General features: G+C 39.9%; 2 protein-coding genes across 7 annotated transcripts in view; one reads left to right on the top strand and one right to left on the bottom strand.

The window, feature by feature from the left end:
- macrod1 (mono-ADP ribosylhydrolase 1) overlaps window positions 1-25,293 on the bottom strand; it is a 188,455-nt gene that overhangs the window by 115,314 nt on the left and 47,848 nt on the right. The window lies entirely within an intron of this gene.
- flrt1b (fibronectin leucine rich transmembrane protein 1b) overlaps window positions 1-25,293 on the top strand; it is a 54,168-nt gene that overhangs the window by 7,831 nt on the left and 21,044 nt on the right. Inside the window, exon 1 of one of the 3 annotated variants that reach the window (XM_015034356.1) lies at window positions 48-225. The exons of the other annotated variants lie outside the window; for them this stretch is intronic. The gene's annotated coding sequence lies outside the window, so the exon portion shown is untranslated. Of the gene's footprint in view, window positions 1-47; window positions 226-25,293 lie in introns of those variants that run through there. 3 annotated transcript variants of the gene reach the window in all.

Raw genomic sequence — 25,293 nt, 5'->3', positions numbered from 1 at the left:
CACACACACACACACACGTTTCCCCCACGCGTATTAACCCACAACAGAGCGCAGAGTAAAACCGCGGGGTGGGAGTTAGTGCTCGTCGCGGAGCTTCGGTGCGGGCAGATTCAACCTCCTTCGCCCCGCTGTAGAAGCTGTTGAACCTGCTGTAGTACCTGCTAACCGGAGAGGATAATATAGGAAGGGACGCCCCGATGGACGCGAGCAGGAGAGGCTCACAAGGTATGGATCTGGACCGTGTTGATGACTGTGCGTTTGTGGAGGGAAAAGAGTCGGTCCCATTACTGTCATGCTCGGTATGCTTCTGCATGCATGTGCGCTGGTTGGTACTGTGTGCAGTCGTATTGTAGAAGCGCTTTTACGCAGCAAAATGTAAGGGGGGAAAAGTTGTGGATTTAACCTGCAACGTTTAAAAGAGTTTCAAGCAAAGCGAGATTAAAGACGGAGATTATAAATTGTAAAGAAAAAAAAAGAAGAACTCCCTCTTACACGATCTTGCCCATCTCCATCCTTCACAGTAGCAGCGATGTGTGTGTTTTTAATCACAGTATAATTGCGTGCGGTCATTCTCCATCATGTTTGTGCCTTTGCATGAGAAAAAGAAGCCCTCCTTTAAATCTGTTACTTGTGCGCCAACTGATGTGCTTTGCAGCTTCACTTTTGAGTAGGACACAAGCGGGACTAAAACCACACACAGAAACAAACAAACAAAAATAAAACACACACACACACACACACACACACACACACACACACACACACACTCTCTTTGCACTAAACCCGTCGAAAATCTCCTGCTGGATGCAAAGATATATGCGCAAACGCACGCACGCAGACAGATGCACTGTAAATACATGTGAGGGATTATTGTAGTGGTGCATCACACCAAGCCTGCAGATTAGAATAATATTCTCAGGGCCAAAGATGTAGAGAACATGGGATTAGATACATAAAGAGATGGATGGATGATGGATGCATGCATGGATGGATGCAGCGAAGCCAAAAAGACGGGAAAGACAGAAGGAGACAGAGAGCAGCAGAGAACATGAGATTAAAGTGTAATGTCCTAGAGAGAGACAGAAGAGAAAAAGGGAATCCAGGCCAAGTCGTGTAGTTACAGGGAACTGCCATGGCAGAATGTGGCAGGAATAAAGACGAAGAGAAGGCAGCAGACACTCTTTCTTTATCGCCTCCCTTTTGATCTCCTCTTATTCATCCATCCGAAAGCAAGAGGGGAGAGCTGCTTATATAACTCTCACTTTGAAACCTATTAAACCAAGAGAGGGGTAGGAAGGGGGGGGGGAGAAAGAGGGGGAAAAAAAACACAATAACCCTTTTAGAAATTGTGAAATTGCGAGACAAAATTTTGAAATAAACCCCGGAAAGAGGAATAGACACTTTTGTCTCTAAAATCCTGCAGGCTGAACTGAGCCAGCGGCAAGTTTTTAAATGCACTTGGTGCTAAAGGATATGTAAATGCGAACTTGTTCTGCACAGCATGCGCCTGCTGTTAACGCTTTTGTAGGCCCTAATTGAACTCCAAGAATTACTCCTGACATATTAATCTGGTCTTTTAATCAGCCCTTCGTCTTGTACCGTTGACTTGTGCAGCTCTGCAATCAGGATGCAAACGCTGACTGCGGGCAATAAAATACAGCATTAAAATATGATCTGAGGGCTCTGTGTTACAAGCAGAGGCTCAACAGGCTGCAACCGTTTACAAGAAAAACTGCATTTTAGATCATCCCTGCTCACTTCGTGAAAAGCGCTTCTACAATACGATGCACACAGTACCAACCAGCGCACATGCATGGAGAAGCACACCGAGCATGACAGTCCCCATAACCCTGCATAACAGTAATTGGAGTGCATAGTCTCTACTGGCATGGCTAGACAAAAATGAGATTTATTGGGGGAAAAAAAATTACAACTCAAAAACATCCTTTACAGTTTTGTTTGGATAAACTTAGAAATGGTAAATATAGAACCAAAGCACCACTGATGCATTCATCATCCCAATTGTAAAGAACCACTTGGATCCAATATCTGTTAGGTATAATATTTGCGGCGCCACACATTCAAAGTCTAATTGCTAGAAATATATAATATATTTGGGCACCTGAATGGACTTCACTGTCATTTACGTCCCGTCTGTTGATTTTATTGATCAAAATCTTAAAGCTCAGTGAGAGTGGTGGTGGCATTGTGATGATGTAAAAGGAGGTGAAAATGAGGGCCAATCCCAGCAATTTTTCTATTAAACTACTAAAGCACTGCTACAAATTGTATACAAACCAAAAAATAAAAGCGTGGCAGATCAATCGGTTGAGATTTGGGTGTTAATAAAAGGCAGAGAAGCTGTGGGGGAGATAAACAGAGAACAGTCCATCTTACAGGTTTTATGTTCTGATCAGTTGTTGTGTTTTGATCACTTTGTCAATCAATACCTGCACTTTGTACCAATGCATCGCAGTGTAGTCCCAACCTCCTTGTGTTAAACATGATGATTCTTATGTATCAATTTATTGTTCTTATGTATCTTTGTTGATTATGGAGACAGAGTAGAATACAATTAATTATCATTAGTTCAATGTTATTTTAATAATGCTGTATGTTGTGACTGTACATGGTTTTTATTCCTGCTTTGAAAGTTGATGTCAGTGAAATATGATGGATTATTTGATTATGAAATCAAATTCATTATGAGGAGTTTCCTGCTGGTGGAAAACCATATTTAATTAGCCTAGGAATACATTACTGGAAATGTACACTGCTCAAAAAAATAAAGGGAACGCTCAAATGACACATCCTAGATCTGAATGAATGAAATATTCTCATTGAATACTTTGTTCTGTACAAAGTTGAATGTGCCGACAACAAAATCACACAAAAATCATCAATGGAAATCAAATTTATTAACCAATGGAGGCCTGGATTTGGAGCCACACACAAAATTAAAGTGAAATGTTCCCTTTATTTTTTTGAGCAGTATATTTAAATAACTGATCCCCAATCATTGCAGTACAACTAACAGGTGTCTGCAACTTTGAACCAGCCAAAGAGCCATTTTGGCTGGTTCATCTCTCTCTCTCTCTCTCTCTCTCTCTCTCTCTCTCTCTCTCTCTCTCTCTCTCTCTCTCTCTCTATACACTAGCATAAATAGTATAAAATATATGATATGATTTGTGGAAATGTTCAAATACCAAATATAAAACTTAGAAAAAAAGAATTGAATTTTCTTCTGTGTGATGTTAATGTATGCGAAAAGTGATGTGAAAAAGCAAGTAGTCTAATTCTGTTGTGGAAATTCAATGCAATTGTTCCATGGAAACATGAAAAAACTGCTAAAACTTGCACTTTTGTTGTACCCATATTTAAAGACTGTTGGTCCTTCATCATTTTCATCAAAGTTATTAAGAGTCCTTGTGAAATGTCCACAGAGCCACTCGTGGCTGCAGGTTGCAGACCCCTGAACTAACCATAATTTAGTTTCAGGTGGTTGGAGCTGCTGCTTTAAATTTGTAGCTGTCAAACAGACTATGAAATGTTGCCATTGCTGGTATAAATTGCTGCATGGTTGGTATAAAACGTCTTGCAGTAGATGAGCCTGACCAAAAGTGCAAAGGTACAAAATGATGGATAGAAATGGTCAAACCTCCAATGCAGAGGACTGTACATGAAGCCTGTTTCACAAAACAGTTTTTCTTTGTTAGCTGGACTGACGCAGCTTAATGGGGTTGACCTTACCTTGCCTCTGCTACCTCTCAGTTCAACAGATAGGTATCCATAGAGCTCAGGGTATGTAAGGCTTTCTGTATTTGGGTGTACAAGGCAGGATGTGGCGATCTTGAGTGATTGCCTTGTAAAAGGCCAAGGCAGATTAAAGAGGGGCCTCGTCTTTGAACGATCATAGCACAAAACTGGAGAGCTGTTGATGCAGCGCAGTATTCATGGTCCTCAGTTTACTTTAGCAGAACGCCTTAATGATGATGGGAGCATGTAGCCATTGAGACATGGTCAAGAGGATTTGCTAAAGTTTAAGCCAATGGTCAGGATTGGGCTGAAAGGGGATTGAAGTGAGTTTGAAAGCTGCATTGGTGAATTTATTTCAGAAACAGTTGATCTACTGGGATTTTCATACAAAACCATTTCTGGAGGTTATTAGGTAGTGATTCAAAAAGAAAAAAAATATCCAGCGAGCAGCAGCTGTGAGGAGGAAAACGCCTCCATGACAGGGTCAGAATAGAAGTAAACAAGAAGGCATCGATCTATCCTGCCTTGTATCAATAGGTTTGTTGCTATAGCGCCCTTCTGATGGTTACCTCCAGCAGCCCTAACAATCTCACACTGGTTACTTAAAGTGTAACAAATTTTGGAAAATTTTCACAAAGTGGGCTGAGCCAAGAGACGCTGAAAGGCGAGGGCAAGCGTGGGGATAAGCGGAGGGGGTAATCAGGGCTGTGGTCAGAGCGAGAGAAGCTCTGTTGCTTACTCATAAACTTTGTTGATACATTTAGCGATTTTCCAGACTCCAGCAGCTTCCACTCTCACCATCTGTCAATACAGCAGAGCAGCTTTGGCTTGTGGTGGAGATTCTTGTGAATGTGCAGCAAACCAATCTGCGGCAACTTTTAGATGCCATCATGTAAATATGATCCCAGAATCTCAGAGATAAGGCTCTAGGATCTTGATGAATTTGAAATTTTGAAGACAAAAAGAGGGTCCAACCCAGCATCAGAAAGTTGTACCCAATATATTTCTGTGCAAGTTTCAAGAAACGTTGAAGAACTCCTATTATATGAATCCATGTTAATAGGTTCCTCGGTGAGTGGGTTTCATTTTAAGGATGGTCCGTATTGTTGTGAACATGATTCAGTCTGCCTCTTGTATTCTTCTCTACACAAAAAGGAAAAGGTTTCTCTCTGCATGCTAATATGCAAGCGTTTCCACTAAAGCTGCACGCATGCTTTGCGACGCCGGGCCTTTATTTTATTTTTCCGTGAGCTTGTTGGAGCTTTGTCAAAGCAGAGCAAACCAAAACGGGGATCTATAAGGCTCTAAACTGTGGGAACCTCCTCCATACTTTGTGTACATGGGATGTCATTTTAAAACAATATTTTGTGTTTCCTGCAGCGTGATGTACAGGAAACTGTTCTTACTCACTCTATAAAATCAGTCAATCTATTCTGCATGCTTTAATGTAAATTCCCAGCTGCATGACTCGAGGTTCCAACTCCTCCACACTTTTCATCAGCAGAGAGGGCATCTTCCCTGGTGGCGGTTTGTTCGGTTTACCAGTGTGTGATTGCATGTTCATGTTCAAGAGCACTGGGTCACCTCCCTGTGGCTGCGCTGTGCTTCATGTATCTAAGTAATACGTCTGCTCTCCTCAGGCGCTTTCACCCTCCTATCTAATACACCGACCTGATTGATTTCTGACTCTGCTCATCTACTGATTCATTATTTTACAAAATACGACCCTCATCATCTCTATGACCTCAATATGCATCTTACTTACGCCTATTAAAAGTGGAGACTGATTGACTGTACATCACTTTTAAATAATACACTCAGCTGTGTTTATATTAGTCATGACATTCTGCATCAATGTTTCATAACTAAAAATGTATGCAAGAGAGAATATGAAACCGGGACCAGAATTTAACTAAGCAACAATACTTACAGTAATTCCTTTGGCATGCTCCGAACATTTCCTTTTATTAATGACTCAATTATGGAGCTGGTTCCAGTCCAAATCAATTACCAGCTGGAACAAATGAGAAACATTCGAGCTGTTCATGCCGGTTTAGCTTTTGCTTTATTATTATTTTTTTCATTCTATTGTGTAAAGCTGAAAAATGCTGAAGTAAATTGGTGAAGCATAAGCTTTAATGACAGACTGCAATATTATGAGGTAGGAGTGTGCATCATCTTCAACAACCAGGAACAACCCAAAAAAGAGCCGTGTAGGCTGGGACTGCCGGCTATATTTGGACCTCCAGATATACCTGTGCATTAGTGTGTCCAGGTACCCCACCTTATTAAAGCCAGTGTGTGGGAAATGCTGCACTTGTAGCCGGATTTGGAGTTTAACCCGCCCCCGAAACAATGATTTCATAACTGCACTCTGAGCAGCTTTAGAGCCACTCAGACAGAGAGAGAGAACTGCCTTCCTGATTTAAAGTGAAGTATATTAGGGCTCACTTTATTATCCTCCACTAAGACTTGGGAAGACAACGCTCCTTTAGATGTAAACATTCGTGGTGACAGTGATTAAATCTATAATCAGTCAATTACTCAAGCTGAGCTTGTTGTCGAACTTAATTAAACTTCAAACTAGTGTAAATATGATGTACACATAATATCTGCGGTGTTTTATATTGTAACCCGAATACAGTTGTACAGTTTGGGCTGCAGAAATATCTGCCTTGCTACAGTTTGGTAAACCCAGCCGTCCTACACATTTTTTCAGGCCCAAACTCCAAACTATCCCAACATAAAAATGAGTAGAACGTTCAGCCCAAAATACAAACACCAGTTATACCAGTATAAATATCAGATATTATAAATACCCGTTATTAAAGGACTTTTTCTGAACTTACTGCAGAAATATCCAACAAGATCAGAAACAGAAACCTGTAATGGATGGAACATTCAGAGAACAGGACAGTAAATCCTGTAGGGTGATTTCCCAGAAGCCTCGTACTCCAGCAGAAACAGAATAAAGGAAACATCAGCAAAAGGACAGAGAAACAGACTCACTAAATGACGCAAGCTCATTTACACCTGATGTTAACATGTGATCTGTATCTGTTTAATGATCCAATTTATGGGGTGTCGCATTTACACTTGGCAGGGCTGCTGGAGTGCACAGGAATGTCACCCTGTGAGCCAAACAAAGGCAGCCAGAAGGATCTGTTATTGTTTATCTGTACGCCACACATCATAGATCAGAACTGAGGAAGAGAGGCTCGTAAAGTTTTGGCACTGCGTCTGCAGGTTGTCTCCCAGCTGCAACAACTTTACTGAGGCTTTATTTATTTCAGACAATGTTATCTTAGTCATTTCTGTAAAAAGCTCCAAACTGTCCTGGTCTACATTTTCAATTATCTTTTCAAACAAAACGACTGAGATGGAAAAGTAAAATGATTTTTTTTTTTTTGCTTCATGCTGAAATTACATAGCTGTGGCTCTCCTGTCTCCAGAACATTACATATATCAGGAAAACAGTCCAAACTTAATTGGACGAATTTCTGACATTTCATATGATAATTTCAGCTCGTAAAAGGACGTTTTTCAATAAAAAAATATTCACAACCCAAACCCATAATTAAAGGTACATACTGAACTCTGCGCTGGTACAAAACCAGGAAAGCTGATTAACATGCACATTATCTCCATTCTGCCTGGATTCAAACTGGATCTCAGTATGCAAATGAATTAATCATAGTTGCTGAATGTTTCAAAGAATCGCTTTGAGTATGCAACTGACAGCCTACTGTTAGGTAATCCTTCAACCTGCTGATTCATTTTTAACCTGAAAGAGTCTTTCCAAATTATTTTGTCAATCTGCTTTGAAGAAGAATTTGATCCTGCAAATCTGAGGCAGCTCTATATGCACATTTTCATCATTTATGCTGCCCAACCTGACAAGTTCAAGAATTAAAAAAAAAAAGATGTTACCTAAGAGGAGTGAGAGGCAAATAAAATAATTTAAAGAAAAGAGTTCTAGTGATTCCTTTAATATTTGCATTAACATTGGATTCACTGGACCTACTTTATGCAGATAAACCTGGCCCACAATCCCTTGCAGCTGCAACATTCAAAGCAACACTCAGTTATTTTCCTACAGTCGTCCTAATTAGCATTAATGCAAACGCTCTGGAAGGAGGGTGAGTGCGGGCAATCTGCAAAAACAATCTGTTCCACTTATGTGGGTTTTTCACACACTTTTTGTTCGTTTGTTTTTCCAATGATAAAACTTGGAACTGGATTATTACTTTAACAAAGCTGGCCATGTTTATATAGCCTCCTGACAAAAAATGAATAAATAAACAGAAGCCATTTTATTCCAGATGTGGTTGCACAGCAGCTCGCAGAAATGTACACGTCCTTAGTTAAAGTCAGGCTTTTTGTGACTTAATAAAATGAGAATAGGATAAATAATTGTAAGCACAATTTGGAAAAGTAAATCTAGTAAATTTGATCGGTATTGCTCAATGGTTCTCAATAAAATAATATTTTAAAATTTAAGGTGTATTCTAACCTTATAACTTAAGACAGTGTCTGGTGTGACAAACCTGCCAAAATTTCCAGTGGCTGGCATTTTAAAGATTGGTAATCGGTCAGAAAACTGCAATTGGTGCACCGCTAATACCGCCCTACAAAAGAAAATGTTGAACTAATACTTTCTTGCTTTAGTTGCTTCTGTTTTCTTGGTACATGTCCAACACCAGATGCAGTAAACTTGATTACCCAGAAACAAAGGTCAGCCATAAAATGTCAGCTAGTTTGTAAATAGGTCAAATACAGTCGACACGGTGGTGGCAGCATCATGGTTGATGAGGGCTGCGGACGAGAGAAATCCTCAAATCTGATGCTGACTTTGAATCAAAAGGAGGTTCGATTAAAAAAAAGAAAAGAAAAACATTTTAACCACATTATGTTGCTTCTCCTAACAGATTTGTTTAATCTAAGTTGTGTTGGATTTATATTTAAAATTTATACTTTAACAGGGGTGGATACACTTTTGAGAATAAGTTTATATTAAGTCTCTTTCTCTATAAACTCCCAGCATTTTTAGTAGAAATCTGTGAAAAGTACAGAAAGTGGGTAAGACAGACCTTTTGAGTAATCGATCAAACTCAAAGTGTTTTCTGAAGTATTTTCACTTGACCCAGAAAACATCGAGATCAAGAGAAGATATGAAGGAGAATTCATAAAGACAACTTCCGTGCAAAGACAACTCAATTGCACTTCCACCACGCTGTGCATTAGCTTGTTTTGCAGCAGGTCTGCCATGATGAACCCTCCAGAGTGGAAAACAGAAGCTAAAAGCACGACGTGTGCTTCATTCTTACTGAAGCGATGTCATTTAGTGTTGTGATTGTGCTGAGATAATTGTTGCGTTTCTAAAAGTCTCTTCATCGTTTCAGCCATGCTGACTTATAAAACACATCCACACACACATAGTAATCCAGTAACCCTTTCTGTCTTCGAAGGCACCGCTGCGGTTTCTGTGCTGACTCTGATACATAAGCCCACGGTGTTTCACTTTTAATGCTGCTGCCATAAGGAACTGTGGGAAGGCGTTATCTTCATTCTATTAAAAAAGGATGGTCCAGTATTTCCTATGCAAAAGGAGATAAGAGAACGCAATGAAGCACCTTTCTCAGCATTTAGAGACTTCAAGCGGTTCTTATCAGGGCTGCAGCACCAATACTTCTGGGTCATTTCCCTCACTTAGGAAACCTCTTTTGGGAAATAAAATAAAAAAAACAGGGAGTATGAACGCAACACTGATGTTGAGTGGTGGGCTGTTCAGAGTCTGTCATCATATCAAAGCAAACCCACGCAGCCATGCTGGAGATGGCCTGTGTTTACTTTAATTGTTCGTTTATTTTGTCATCCTGCATTAACAGGTGTTTTTGTTCACAAAGGATTTTTGGACCAACATTATGTAATAATTGGAGTAATATGGGGGAAACAGCCTTGCAAAAGTACCAAACACCGAGTAAACCTTTCCTCCTTTTATCATATTACAACAGCGACTCTCAGTTTATGGCAGGGTTGTCCAAAGTCGGTCCTGGAGGGCCGGCATCCTGCATGTTTTAGTTCTCTCCCTAGTGGCACCAACAACCTCCTCAGTAAGTCAGTGTTCTACTTAGGCCTTCTAACGAGCCATCATTTGATGCAGGTGTGTAAAACCAGGGAGAGAACTAAAACATGCAGGATGCGGGCCCTCCAGGACCGACTTTGGATTATGGGATTTTATGTGACAAAACAAAACAATTGAAAACATAAATGTGGAAACTGTATTTGTTTTTATCTCTCTTTATTCTGATTAGATTTGGAACTAACGATTATTTTGTACAGAGCCCTGCAGGGGGCATGGGGAATTTTTTTTTTTTCTTTTGCGTCCCCTCGCAAAAGGTTTTGCGTTCGCTCGCAATAATCTACTGATCAGTTCATGCAGCATAATTGAAACCATTCAGACGAACACAGCAGAGACACAATCAAAACTGTCAGATGACTTATTACCCCGCGATAATCACTCAGAAATGGGCAAAATAGTTTGGATGTATTTTTGTTTCTTGCCTACTTACGGAAAGTTTCTGTTTATATCATAGGTTTGTGGTGCCTTTCTTCTATACTTAAGAAAAATATATAAAACGTCAAATGTTTCGCAACAAGATATTAACATTCACGGAAAAACCTTACATAACATTGTATTAAAGCAGAAAGTACGGCGGCCACCATAAGAAAGGCTTACACTGTTCAATTATGCCGCATAAACTGATCAGTAGAGTATTGCGAGGGAACGCAAAAGAAAAAAAAAATCCCCATGTACCCTGGAGGGCTCCATAATATTGAAAATCAATTATTCTGATGATTTTAAAAAAATTGGCACAGTTATTTTTTTTTTCACCTCTTAAGCTAAGTTTATACAATATTAAAAATACATTAAAATACAAACAAGTCATTAATTCCCTTTTTAAATAAACAGTTGACTATTTTTTATGATTAACCGATTAATAATCGGATAGGAAAAGGTGCTTGATAGGACATTTTTTTATTTATTTAGTTTTACAATTTGAACCAAGTGAAGCTAAACCTAAACCATTTGAGGGGTTTTGGCTAGAACAAAGAAAAAGAAGGTTTTTATTCCCCCCATCTTAAATGTTGTACAGTTCCGGCGTCTGACCTGAATATGTTGCTCTTTCAGCAGTTGGTCTTGGTTAATGATTATTTTGATTATTTCAACCATCAATTCATCACAATTAATGCAAATAATCATTTCAGTCCTAATTTTTACACCTGTAAATAAAATGTAGTGTTTCTTAAAATCAAGAAGCACACCAGACAGGTGAAAAATGAAATTATGGAGTTTTATAGGTAACTCTGGAGGAGAGCCACTCCTCAGGACAACTATTGCTAGAAATCCAAAAACCTGACCAACACAAAATAGTGGCGAGAAGGTAAAATATGAGACAATCTGCTGCAAATAACTGTATCCACTTGCAGTAGAGGCATGAGAACTGATTAATCTGGACTGGAATTATTTTTGTAGGTCTGGTTATACTATTAATTTATTCTTTTTCCAATCTACCAGACAGAGAAGCAAACTGTGCTTCTGCATAGTTAACGCAATGCTGTTTTTTTCTTTTTTCTTTATTTATTTATTTTCAGACTGTCCCAGAAAGACTTCATAAATAGTCAACAGAGAGATGCCTTTCACAAGCGGATGTTTTGAACAATTTAGGTTGCCGCTAAGACTCACAGACAAAAACATACGCAGAACACATGCAAGTAACAGAACATGGTAAACTGCGTCATGACTTATTGTATTTGAGTGGAAGAGGGTGAGATCGGAGCGGAGGCACAGAGGAAAGGTCAGATCTGAGCTTGTGTTTGAGCAGGAGGATTGACTTTACAGTGCCTGCATTATTCCCTCATCTGTCCTAAAACGTCCCACAGGAGCCCCTGGAAATATTACATTTGATTAAACACCATTATGAGCTGAAAAAACTGACATTAGCTACTTTAGGTGAGAATAAAATGAGGAAGTAATTTCTATCGAGCGATGAGCAGATTCTGCACACACTGCATAGGACTGCACCAACAAACAACTGACTGCTTGTGGATCTGTCTTTAAAGATGGCTGAATTATGCATACTGACCAAATACATATTTGTAATCATTTAGACCACTAAATAGATGGCGAGTCACACAACTTTAATCAGGTATTAAATAACAAAGAACTCAAAAAATGAATCATTACATTTTAGCAGCTGGAAACTGATTTGAAACCCAGTTATCACAACAGGAGCAAAAATGTTCACCTGAATCTTAAACTTTGTACTTTAACAAAAATAAAAACTCAGGTAAACCCTGAGTTATGCAGCTTTTTTTGCTCCAGCTTAACAAGAAATAACTAAAGAAAACGGTATCACCGATGACTGACATTTACGATGAATTTTGCTTGTTACTGTGGGAGGAATGGTTGCCGACTGAGAAAATAAAGCCAGCCATAAAAGAAAAGACGGAGGAGAAGTTCGATTGTGATGAAGAATGGTTCTTTTTTTTTACTCTCCTCTTATAAAAGCCTCAAAAAGCTGATAGAAAAAAAGCAGAGGTATAAAGCTACCAACGAATGCAGAGCTTATAGAAAAAGAGATCTGTCATTTATGAACGTGTTCTCTTTGTAGGCTGCTGCAGCTCCGTAAGTGTGCTACTCAACACATGAAAGAAACGGCATGAAGGATTTCATCAGTAGGACTTTATAATTAGAGAATTACAAGAGAATATCAGATGAGCCAGAATAATAGAAGAAGAAAAAAACTAATGTTGGAGTCCTTCATTATAATGGAAAAAAAAAAGAAGAACATTTGTGATGCAGTCGGTGCGCCAAGAGCTCCAGATTGTCCACATTTCCCTCGTTTCTCACCAGTTGCACCACAAGTCTGTCTGTTGCAGTCCGAGCGCGTCGCCTGCGGCAGAAATTACTGTTGCCATGGCATGTGAAGAATGTAATTTATCTGGAGCTTGCATGTTCAAAATTGTTGAATCTTTTTTTTTCAAATTTGGGGACGGGCGCCGACTGTGTCGTGTTGCTGGCAGCGTTTTTCCCTCAACCAACCCGTTGCTTAATGACAAGCAGTAGGGGTTCAGTGTAATGTGTTTGTGTCTGCTGAATGCAAATAAGTATTCCATCCTCTAAATGTTTGTCTTGAAATGCGGCAAGCTCTTTGCTCTATGGCTACATAGAGCTTCAATAGCAGAAATGTTTTCCAAATAAAAACCTAAATGTGTATTCATCCCATTATTCCCCAACACAAGTCAGCTAATTCACAAAGTTATATTCTTCAAACCCATTATTAAAAGCAACATGTTAATTCACAAAGGGCAGAAGAGCTGCATGTTTTATCCGTTATCTGCCTCATGTTATATAATACTGTCAGAACATGGTGACAAATTTAACAAATTTGTAAAAAAATAAAAAATTAACTAATAATAGAAAGAAACTAAAATAAGACATTCAAGACTTTCCCTGTGAAACAAGACTTCAATGATGGAAAATATATTTGTCTCTTTTTGAGCCATTGGTTTACATGAGACATAACAGTTCAAAGACGCTAAATTGTTTGATTTCTGGTGGGAAACTAAATGGGACAAATGATGGACCAAATTATGTTTAACAACTTATTTCATTGCAATTAAGAGTCCAACTGTGTGGAATATGATATTCATATAAATACAGCTGTTTATAAAACAATATCCTGAGCTTGAAACGTCTTACAGAGACACTGATCATCCAAAAAGGGCGAGTTTGGCAGAAACCAATAAATACCAATAAATGGGAGCAATGATAAGATAAAGGTAACTTTGGAGGAGCTGCAGAGATTCATAGCTTAGGTGGAAGAGTACAAAGACAGTGTGATGGGAGAGGGATAAAAAAAAGCAAATAACTAAAGCATTTAGAAGGCAATGGTCATAATTTTTCTGTTTGCCTGAAATACAAAACACTATTTCTAGAGGAAAACTAACATTATACTTCAGCCCTAATACATCATCCCCACTGTGAAACATGGAAGTGGAGCTGGAGCTTAATAAACAGCAACACTGGAGAAAACCTGTTAAAGGCAGTGAAAGACTGGAGACTGGGGCGCAGGTTAAACTTCTAATAGGACAACAAATCTCCAAAACACAGTCAGAGCTGCAACAGTTCAGATCGAAGCACATTCCTGTGTTCAAACGTTGAAAATCCAGACCTAATTCCAGTTGTGAGTCTTCGCACCGAGCCTCTTTTCAATCTGACTCAGCTTGAGCAAAGAAGAATGGGCCACAATTTCAGTCTCTGTATGTGCATCACTGATAGAGACACGACTCTAAAACCTGCAGCTGTGCAACACGAACATGTTGTTCTACGAAGTCAGGGAATACAAAAGCACAATTCAGAGGGTTGTTTTTTTTTGTGACTCATTTTTTTTGCCTCATCCTCCTTTAACTTCAACATGACAAAATGTGAAAAGGCATATGTGAATATTTCTGTGACTGTCCTGAGGTAGTAAGGTTCCTAAGATCTTACTTGTTTTTGCAGGTGTTAGCCTTGATTTTGAGCTTTAATAACTTTTCCTAATTACCCTGAGGCTTTTCTGGAGTGTGTTTTATTAATAGGAACCAAGGTGACCAGAACAGCAGAGGGAAGACAGATCAGCAGCAACATCAAGGCTCCCACAAATGGCTTCTTAGTTTTTGAACTCGTAGATTTTATTTACTTATTTTTTCCTTTTTAAGCTGAAAACGGAAAAAACAGCGACAGGCGGTAACAGAAACGGGACACAAAGTGCTGGTGGGAGAAAGGTAAAGATCCTGTCAGCTGGATCTGAGGCTGCGTACTTCACATCTTATTGGATTTAAAGTGGCCTATGGTTTGTCTGTCATCTCCCTCACAAGCCCACAGGAAGGACTCCAGAGATTCTCGATCAAAAGTACAAGTGCCGAGCCCAACGTAGCGAGAGTAATAGTGACTTATCTAAGAGTGCTTGCTGGTGGCATGTTGTGCGCAGTGGTGAGAGCGTGTGTAAAGGTGTCTGATCCGTAAATTATCCCCCTCTGTAGCTGCTTCCTACCTCACTCTGAGCTGAAGAAAGGGAGGGAAAAATAAAGGCTGCACAAACCTTCAATCATATTTAATGTGCTTATTTATCCACATACTGTCATAAGGGGGATGCGTATGCACGCCGGGCTGCCTGTAGAAATGTGTGTTACGCTGAAATATGAGGTGCATCAAAGCATCTCTGAGTGCATTATATCCCAAGCCGAGGTCTGAGTAGTTTTCTCCAGGTTTTTTCATAGCAGATAAATTTGATGCATTCCTCCTGTGCTGATAGAAAGCAGTGTTAGGCACATATTAAATCTGTTTCGCACGCGAGCCAGGCCACTCCGTCCACCGCCAACCTGATCCAGGCGACGCTCCCGCCACCGAATGTGCTCCTGTTAATATCGCCGCTCTGCTGCTCGCGACTGAGCAGAGAAATTAATTCCAGCGCGTCGTCGGAGGATTTTACTCACAACTTCAGGGCTGTCAGTCTGTAAAACTCAAGATAAAACCTGCATCAGGCCGCCCTAAGTAGCTGCCAACCCGCCTAAAAGCTTTCATCTCGGACGTTTTTTGTTTTTTTTTTAGCTTTCCTCTTGCTTAATGTGATTGTGGTGGGCTTTCCTGGCCTGTCAAGAGTAACATGTCAGGATAAACAGCTAATTATTTACAATCTGTCTTGTCACTATTATGATGAAAAACAGGACTGAAAAGTTTTTCACGGTAGAGATGGGGAAACTCATCGTTAACTTGTGATGTGAAGTGAGGCGAAGTGAGAAGGTGAAGGAAGCGGACTCGTGTGAATATGCAGTGGGCACCGCAAGGCTTCAGCCATCAGAGGCCCCCCGGAGAGATGATGCAGTTTATTTGCAGATTATGCATTGGAGAAAAAAAAGAAAGAAATCTGTGTGCTGTCTCTGTAGAACACAGCGTGATGCCTGGGTGTTTTAATTATTAGCTGCTGTGTTTAAACTGAGCTGCCAGCAGTTTTAAAAGTTTATGCAAAACACCCTCAGTGTGTGTCATCTGTTCCTTTTGCCTATCTTTGCCTCTTCAACCCTCCCTGCCACAGCATTGTCCTTTTTGATTTTCTTCGCAGCTCCTCTTTTCGATTCTTTGCTCCATTTAAACCCCAATTCCTCCTCCTGCTCCTCCATCACTTTCTTCCTCTCCAACCGTGTTTTCTCTCATAGTCTCGTTTACTGCCTCCTCTGCACCTCGTTCCTTCTTTGCAAACCGGCTCCCCCAGGGTGAAAACTCTACAGCTCACTTTGTCTCCCTGTCTGCCTCCGTCTACGCTCCCCTCCTTCCATCTTTCTTCCTTAGCCTCTTTCTTTCGCTCCATTTTCATCTTCTCACTCGCTCTCTGACAATAGGTTTCAGGACCTATCTATTGAAATTTCCCATTTGCGCCGCTTGCCTCTCAGCGGCTGATCACCGTCGGAGGTTTGTCCTGCCTTTACTGTTCGGAGGAATGAGATGGGGGTGGAGAGGGGGCAGAGGGAGTGAAAAGAAACACAGCGAGAAACACCACCAACACACACATCTACTAGACCAGGGTGGTTGGAAAGGGTTTCATGGAAAAAGTTTCTATTTGATCGTCATGCTGTGGCATCCAAATAAAACTCACCCACAGATAGGAGGATTGACTGTGTTACATAAACAATGTCGGAACGGATATAGAAATGTTTGCGCAAACATTTGTAATTAGTCCAAATGATTTGAACATTTTAAAGGATGAAGCCCCAGAGGCTCTTCTCATACTTTATTTTTTTATTCTCTGTCCGTCTGATTTAGGAAAGGTGGGCTAAGGAAAATTATTTTCATTTGTTAAATACTAGAAAAATAAAATGCATAAAAATAAGATTTTTTCCGTTGTTTACATGCATCTCCTTACAATTTGGTAGCAGTACCTTGAAACTTGGCTCAAATGTTTTTGGTTTTCCTTCTATAAGCTTTTCACAGACGTTTGCTGGAATTTTGGCCCATTCCTGACAGAATTGATGTGACTGGGTCGGGTTTTCAGGTTCTTTTTTAGCACTGAGTGTTTTGATGGTCACTCCAAAAACACCGACATCCCCGTCTTTATGCCACTTTGTCTGTATACTGAGGGTCACTGTTCATTTGGAAGAAAGAAACTCAAGCTTTAACTTTCTGGTTGATGTTTTAAAATTTCTCCATGATGTTATTTTCTCGTAATGCCATCTGGAACTGGTGAAACGCACCAATCATTCCTATGGAAAAACACCCCAATAACATGATGCTGCCACCCCCGTAGTTCACAGCTAGGATGGTGCTCTCAGGCTTTCAAGCTGTTTCTTTTTCTCCAAATGAAGCAATGGTTGTTATGTCATCATCCCACCAAACATTGAGTTTCCCCCGCCAACTTCCCTGAGTGCATTTGCAAATTGTAAACCAGCTTTTTTAAAGCTACTCAGATAAATGACTTCTTCCTTGCCGAGTGGGCTTTCATGCCATGTTAGTACAGGACTCATTTAACTATGGATTACCAGCCTTAACAAGCATATTTGCGAGGTTTTAAGATATGTTATCTACATTTTGCACCCACACATGTTCGTCTCCTTTCTAAACAGCATGCAGGCTGAACTTTCCCCTGCTGTTTATACCTGCGTGTAACTGTTTGAACAGATGGTTGTGGCGCCGTCAGGCACTGGAAAATGTACTCAGAAATGAGCCAGATATGTGAAGGAACACAATTCTTTTTATAATTTCTTGGCTTATGTCCTTTGATTTTTCCATGATGTCAGACAAGAAGGCGGCATGTTTCAGGTGTCACCTTAAGAAAGATAAAGTCTCTTAAAATACCTTAATTCACTCACAGTTGAGTCTCTATTTAACTCAAAAGTTGCAATTAAGCTATCAGAAGTTTACAAAGCCATGACATCATCATCTGACTTTTCCAAATAGCTTAGTGATTGTAAACTTCTGATTTAAAAAAAAGGAACATTTCTGGCTATTGTTATTCCATTCTTTAGTAGATAGAAATAATTTTGGTAATACCAACTAAAAATTAGGCCAATTTAAAATCAGACACAAGTAAAAAAAATGTCTAGAATTGTTGCTTCTTTTTTTCACAGTATGTAAATATTTTTACTTCTCTGTATTTGTGGTGTTTATGTATCATACTTTTCTTTGCTTAAAGAAAAGCATGTAATGCAGTGACTGATGGAATTTAACATATTCTACTTTACAGTTATTTAAATAGAAATTATTTCTTAAATATTCTGTACAACAGCAAGAATGTGCATTTAAAACAGTCTTTTTTCTGTCAGCCAGTTTTATAAAAGGATATCGCTCTTTCTCAAGTACTACTTCACCCATAAGAGAGAAATATTAGGAGTGCAGGGAAAAAAAACAAGAATAAAGAGAAATGAGATGAAAATTTAAGCAAAAAAAGAAAAAAAAAGAAAAGAAAATCAAGCAGTTTGGCTAGAAATGCAACAGAGCTAAAGAGGATAAAATATTTGGGGGGGAAGGACCTTTTAAGACATTTTAAAACAGATGTTACTTAGCACCTTGCAGCATCCTGCAGATTTCAATCTTTTCTATAAGCAAATTCAGAGCTAATTGACCCCAACACAATTCAAAGTGAGAGGCAGAAGATGGAGGAGAGGCAGGGGGAGACAGAAGCCAGGATTGTGTGAAGTGCCACAAAAAAAAGAGTGGGAGGTAGTGTTGTCACAGTGCATAATGCCGTTGCTATCATTGTTGCTGCCTAGAAGAACAAAGAAGAGAGAACTACAGTGTTTGTGTGTCAGGAGGATAAAGTCGGTGCAAGTTCACGGGTCAAAAGTGAACGAAACGTACGCAAGCGTGAAGAAAAGACTGCGAGGGCGAATAAACCGATTCTTTTAGGAGTAGAAAAGATCTTTGCCTGGATGTTTGTTTTTAGGAGAACGACTGCTGGTGTCAAACCACTGATCACTGAGATACTGTTAAAAAAAACATTATTGACTGTGTTCAACACTTTTGTCTTGACATTTATCAGCATTGTGACATTTATTCTTCTAAAAAAAAAAAAAAGGTGCAAGTTTTTGAGCTGTGCCTCCCATTCCTGCATCCGTGTACAAGGAGACTTGGTTTTAAATGGCAAAACTGGATTGACATTTTAGACCAAATTACATTTTGCAATTATAAAGTCTACAGAAAGTTCAGCTTTACCCCATAAAGCACATAAAATGTGATGAAGCTGAGAAGAATTTCAATATCTCACGGCTACTTACAAGATGTTACACCTCCGAGCTAAATCAATGGGTATAATAATCATATGACATCCACAGTGTAGCTTCAATTGCAGGTGACTAGGAACAATCCAGATGCACCTTAATGCAGAGCCAGTGTAGAGCTTGTTTTGTGTGCTTTTATTATTACTGTCAATAACAGTCGGCTGCAAATCTGGATAATATACTTAGATGCAGATGAGCAGATGTTAGCAGCGATGCATGCACTGCAGTTTCCTTGATCAATTTTTGATTTCAGCGAGCAAACAGTGTGTTTCACTGACCATGCTTTACAAACAGCATAGACAATTTCAGGACTGGCTTAGCTGAGGGTTGTTGCAGTGTAAGGTCAGTAAATCATAGGATGATGCTGCTCACTATTTTGTGTATTTGTACTCAAACAAATTGCACTGAAAGCCACAAACGTGGCGCTTATTTCTGGAAGTACTTTAAAACATTGGTTAGAAGAGAAGTGTTGCAAAGTTATCACTGCTGTATATTAATACTAATATGAAGGAGTGTTTTCAGACATGTGGCAGTTTCAGCCTGGGATAAAAATCAGCTAATTTTCCATTGATAGGTTATAACTGGTGATCAATCAAATATTAAAAGGAAAAGAAAGAAATCATAACTGATTTTCTATTCTTTAAAATGAAGGCCAGTAAAAGCCTGATTGGTGGATCTTCACCATAAAACCCATCCTACAAACGACAGAATCATTTTACCAAGCATCATCGGGTCACAGAAATTCGACTGCAGGCTGTGAAGCAGGAACACTGTGGTTCTCCCAGAGTTTCCTCTCGAGACTTGATGGGTCTCTGAGGAATTTGTTGGCTCTCTACAGGCCTGAGGTCGTCTTTGTCTTGTTTTCTGTTTGCTGTATGATTTACCATTAGAGCATTATTGTAAACACGTCATTTACATCATTCATTTCCTGGGGATTTCTCTTTTTTTCACTGAAATGGAATGGACTTTTTTTCAAGGAAGCAAATATAATTTTTAAGATATGTTGAAAACATTTTGCGTTTATAAAACCAAATACTAATATGGTTGGTTCATGAATCAGAAATGCATATTTTAGGAAATTGTTCAGGGCTAAATCATATTTTAGGTGTAAATATAGTTGTTGAAAATTTTATTTTTATTTGTTGTTGCCTTTCTTACGGATGTATCCATGTTTAAGACTCTTATTTTGAAGTTAAAATTTTAAGTTTTTTTTACTGGAAGAGGCTAACAAACCAAACATAACACTTTCACAAAAAACACTGAAGTCTTACACTGCTTTTAATTCATTCATTGGGTAAAGTTTAAACCAGGTGGTAGAAGGATAAAAGACAAAAACAGACATATGTGAGCACAAACAGCTGAAATCTGCAAATACTTAAAATGCTTAGAACTGCCTATTACGATAGTTCAAACTCCAAATATACATTAATATACATTAATATGCCCAGTAGACACGATCTTGGCTCTACTGCAGTGTCATGGGAACTTGCAGACAGCACCTCCCTTGCTGTCTGAAACTCCCGCTCTACATCTTGGAGTATGTCTACCAACAGCCCCCGAGGGAGATACATAGCCCATTTCTCCAGGTTGATTGCCATTCGAGTGGTTGCGTTAAGCCGACCGGCCGCTGAGTAGGGCTTGGCCAACTCAGCCTGGTACTTCCTGATCTCACCGATCAGGTAGCGACGGTCTGCTGGGTCCATGTTGTTCGTTGCGTTCCTCACCGGTTTGGTCAGATCCTACTGTCAGGATTTGTGGGTGGTTGTGGTGGTGAGAATGAACGCAGAGACCCAGGTTGTAGAAGAAAATTATGAATTTAATGAAGATGTTCAAAAACAGTCCAGATCAGGCAGCACGGCAGAAAGATTAGCACACAGCTAAATACTGGTAGCAACTGAAAACCTGAAGACTGAAGACGAGAGCTAGACCAACACAGGACTTAACAGTTCGACTGTGAAGGTAAGCAGACCAACGATGAATGACGTAAACACAACGTACGACAAGGATCCGACAACAGACAAAGACAACAGGTGGGACTAAATACACAGGGAGGGTAATCAAGAATGAGACACACCTGGAAGGCAATCAACGGGGAAGACGCAGAAACAACAGAGACTCAGGACAGAAACTGAACACAGAAAAACCTTAAAATAAATAAATACATAGAAACATGGATCATGACATGCAGGAGCTAACATCTACAGTCTTCCTTATTGTTGCTCCTGGAGGTAGAGCCAATCAGAGCCAGGGAAAATAAACAGCACTCAGAGATCGGCTGCTTTGTAAATGCGCGCCAACCAAGTGTCAACTTGCTTAAATTTAGACATTTCAATTTCCTAAGCTTCAATTTCCTATAATATTTATTTCAAATATTATAAATATACTCTATGAAAAAAGCTGCAAGTAAGTTAATTTTTTGTAAATAATTGGAAGTTATGTTCCTCAGAAAAATGTGCGAATCCTGAACCAGCGGGGGTCCACTAACAGCTCTTTAGCTGTTATTCTATTTGTGAAAACATGAAAAGGAAAAATGTCCATGTTTCTTTGGCATTAGGACCACCTAAGAACTAGACCAACATAAATAATCAAAATTATATAGAAGAGTCAAACCTGCACTGGGTTACATGCTTTAAAAACAAAGTATGTTATGTTTTAAAGCCTTCGCTCTATTTGCAGAGAAAAACAAAAGGGAGTGTTGTTTGTCCAAAAGATATTGATAAAATCTCATCCAGTCTCGATCCATTTCGCAAGATAGATGGATGGTCACGCATGGAAACATTTCTTTTTTATAAAATCCTGAAACAGGCAACAGTATATAAAGTGGGTCAATGACATTTGCAATCGGAAAGATGAACAAGATTAATTCATCATTTATCTCATGTTTTGCATTCAGAGTATATTTTTTTTAATAGTTTAGTATTCAACTAATGTTTTTTGTTTAGCATTTGATCTATTTTGTCCCTGACAGTTGTGGCAAAAGAATTACCGGCAGCTTTAAGTCACCTCAGTGAATGCAGCCTAACTACATTAATGGAAGATCAAAAGTCGTATGTTTCTTGGTTGACTTTTTGAGAATCTGTGTAGAAACGTACCTGTGAAGACCAAAAGCCCCGAGACGCAGCATAAGAAGAGGATATGAAGATTTTAATCTTGTTTATCTGAAATTTTAATGTGCAAGCTCTGAGCTGTGGCACAGAGACAGCAGATGTAGGGCTCCCAGTGGCAGCCTATTTCTGGCAGCGAGGTAATATATAAGGAAATAAGTTTCCATACAGTAGGTGAAGTCAGTGGTAAAGAAATGCTCTGATCAGCAAAGTGAGACAGCTAAGGAACAAACCTTCAGCACACAGATGTATAAATAACATTCCTCTCTCGGCTCCAACAGCTAATTTTTCCTGTGGATGCAGGAAGTTAGCACTTTTAATGAGACAGTTTTCATATAAAACCTACAGATACTGAAGATGCTTCCTCCTACCATCAAAATCACAGATTTTAGCTCAGTATTTGAGACGATGAGAAGAATGAAAACCAAGGCTGTGAAAAAGTATTTACTCCCTTTACTTTTTTTTCCTTTTGCTTTTCTGTCAAACTTAAAACGATCAAAGAAAGTTTAACAGCCAATAAAGATAACCAGAGTGAATAATGTGGTTTTCAAATTATTATTTTAGAAAGTGGGAAAACAATCCAATCCAACCCAGTAACTGTGTAATTAACCACATTTGGGTTTAGATTCACAAGCTAGGAACAGATGAAGTAGCACATCATGCCCCAATTGTGGCACAATTCAAGAATAGATGAAAAAGTAAGACATCCATCGGTCTGGAAAGGGTTATAAAGACTCAAATGAACCACGGTGACAGTCATTTACCCACGAATGAAGATGTGTACAAATGTATCCAGAACATCTGAAGCCCTGCAAGCCTCATTTGCCTCAGCTAAGTTCAAAGTTTGTTAAGCAACAAGAAAGAGACTGGGTAAAATGGCTTCCTTATTGTTTGATAGAAAAACAAACAGTGCTCGCCAAAAACAACAAAGTCTCAAATTTGCCAAAATGCGTCTTGAAGATTCCCAAGACTTTTGTGAACTTTTCTATGGACAGATGATACCAAAGTTTTAGTGTGCCCTGTTACATCTGGACGTGAAGCAGCGTTTCATAAAACCATCATACAGACAGCAGTGTGTCGGTCGGGGCCAGACTTTCTGAACAACCTGCTGTGATTGAATAAACCATGAAGTGATCTCTCTATCAAAAAATCCTGGAGGAAAAGATCGGCCCTCAGTTCATGACCCAACACTGGAGCTGGTGATGCAGCAGAACAATAATATGAAACATTCCAGCAACCACCTGTGAATGGTTCAAAATAAAAAAAAAAGAAGCTTCAGGAGCTGTCTAGTCAAATTCCCGATTTAAATCAGATTGAGATGCTGTCGTGTGACTTCAAACAGGCTGTTAATGTTGGAAAACCCTCCAATGTGGCTGAATTACAACAATTCTGCAAAGAAGAGTGGGCCAAAATTCCTCCACAGCGCTGTAAAAAGCTGACATCAAACACTTGATGCCAGCCTTTTCTTTTTTACCACTAATTTTTAGGTTTAAGGGGGCAATTATATTTTTTGAGCAAGGAGCCAGCTTGATCATAATTTTTAAAGTCCATTTTGTATTTACTTAGATTATGTTTGTCTGATACATGCATCAACAACAGAAAACAAGAATCATTAGGAGTGAATACTTTTTCAAAGTGCAGGACATTTAAAAAGTAGCTTCAACTGTCTGCCCTATTTACTCACTGCAGCTAATTGAAGAGGAGCCCAAGTAGAAATTAACTGCAAAAGGAAGCCAACCCCTGGTGTGTGTGTGTGTGTGTGTGTGTGTGTTACAGCGGAGTGTCAAAGTGATGCTAGATCAGGAAAAACACACAGTATTGAGCTTTTCTTCCCTTCAGATCTTTGCTGATTATCCCTGCTTTGTTGCTCTCCTCACCCTCCCCTCCTCTCAGTCTAAATGGAAGCTGTGTGTTGCTGAGTTGGAAACCAAGTCACATCCCTCTCACACTTCTGTTTAGCCCCTCTTAAGAGTCCCACACTCCTTCCTTTCCATTTTCCACCTCTACCTTTTTTCTCCGTCTATCCTTGACACGCTCTCTGCCCTCCCCCCCCACACCACCTCTCTTTCTGTCCGCACCGACACCCTCGACTGATTCTGCCGGAGTCATGGCCTTCGGAGCCTGACGAGAATCCAGAGCCCTGTGTGCGCTCTTGTGAATCGGCGTCTGCGGGCGGAGATGAAATATGAACTGTTAAATATGAATGTGGCGCGATGTTGTGATGCCGCGCGGCCGTGTCGCTCAGGCAAAGGTGGTGAAAACGGGCGCGCACGTACAAGAAAGCCTGTGCGGTATTATTCTGCATTACATTTACCATTCATTTGGGTGCGATACTTGCCATACAAACACACACAGACAAAGGCCTCGGATTCAAGCTTCGCTGACTTTAAACCTTGCTCAGGCTGACAGTAATTTCTGCCTCCAAATTACATTCCAATGGCTTCATAAATCTGCTGCCTCCTCCTCCATCTTTTCTCCTCCTCCCCTTCTCTCCCTCCTTTCACTCCAGCCTCACTTCATTTTTCCTGTATAAGCCTCCCCCACCTCCTCATCCCTCCATCTACACCTCTATTTCACTCCACGTGTCTCTTTCTCCTTCTCTCCTCTCCCACTCTCCTCTCCTCCATCACTTATTTTCTCGTTTCCCCCCACACTCCTTCTCCCTGGCGCTGGCTTGGTAAATGAGAAACAGGGAGGCTGAGATGGGGAGGTTACGTGTGCGGGGTAGTTAAACAGTAACATACACATAAATCCACACAGATGCAACCCCCTACACGCGCGCACACACAACACAATGTGTAAATACACACACGGGTGAGCACACACCCGCAGTCAAACATCATAAACAGCACATTACTCTTTGATGGAAAGACAAGCGTTTGTGTTGCCATATATTTGAACTGGCTCCCGCACATTTCAGTGTGTCCACATGTGTGCACTCTTTTTAATGAGAGTGTTCATTTTACAGATAGTACCTCCAGGCGAAATAATTGCCAATGTTGGGCCCCGACGGCTAGTTCAAGTGTTCTCCGGCCGGTTGTCTTTATGGGCCGAGAACACACCCATCAGCTCCCTCGCCGCCGCTTTAACTGCTGCTCTGCTGCAGCCGGCGTTCGCA

This window comes from Poecilia latipinna, unplaced genomic scaffold (assembly GCF_001443285.1).
Source record: "Poecilia latipinna isolate Pla-1442-1.1 unplaced genomic scaffold, P_latipinna-1.0 Scaffold0, whole genome shotgun sequence".
Taxonomy (NCBI): Eukaryota; Metazoa; Chordata; class Actinopteri; order Cyprinodontiformes; family Poeciliidae; genus Poecilia; species Poecilia latipinna.
Note: the sequence above shows the minus strand (reverse complement) of the source record. Positions and strands in the feature narration are given on the sequence as shown.